Here is a 590-nt window from a genome sequence, read left to right on the forward strand (position 1 = left end):
TTATCATTGGTTACATCTACCCTTGCTAGTGATAGCAGACATATTTTCAAAATGAGTAACATTAATTTCATATAACATAAAGAAACCAAAATAATTTAATTTTTAAAAAACAAAAAAGAAAAAAAATCCCATTTAAAAAATTTAAAAAAAAACAAAATAAAAAAATGAAAAAATTTTCCCTTTAAAATTGTTTCATAAAAAATTTACAAATTCCCCTAACAAGAGGTCGTAAATTTTTTGGGCAAAGAAATAAAACGTTAAAAAGCTGAAATTTCCAAAAAAGAAAGCAAACAAAAACTAAGGTTATATTTTTCCCTTTTTTTGTCCCAAGAATTAAAAAAAAGGTTTTTTTTAAAAAAAAAAACATTTTAAAATTCTTCCAAATTGTTTAACAAAGAAAAAAAATTTAATATAAAAAAAAAAAAGCATAAATAAAATGTTTCAAACAATGAATTTTAATCTTTTTAAAAAAAAAAAAAATTAATTGAAATTTTCCATTTAAAATTACAAAAAAACCCCTTAAGCTCTTAAAGATTTTCGGGTTTAGATTTTTTGGGGCTATTTAAAAAAAAGTTAACGGAAATTTTTTC

This window comes from Penaeus monodon, chromosome 21 (genome assembly GCF_015228065.2).
Source record: "Penaeus monodon isolate SGIC_2016 chromosome 21, NSTDA_Pmon_1, whole genome shotgun sequence".
Taxonomy (NCBI): domain Eukaryota; kingdom Metazoa; phylum Arthropoda; class Malacostraca; order Decapoda; family Penaeidae; genus Penaeus; species Penaeus monodon.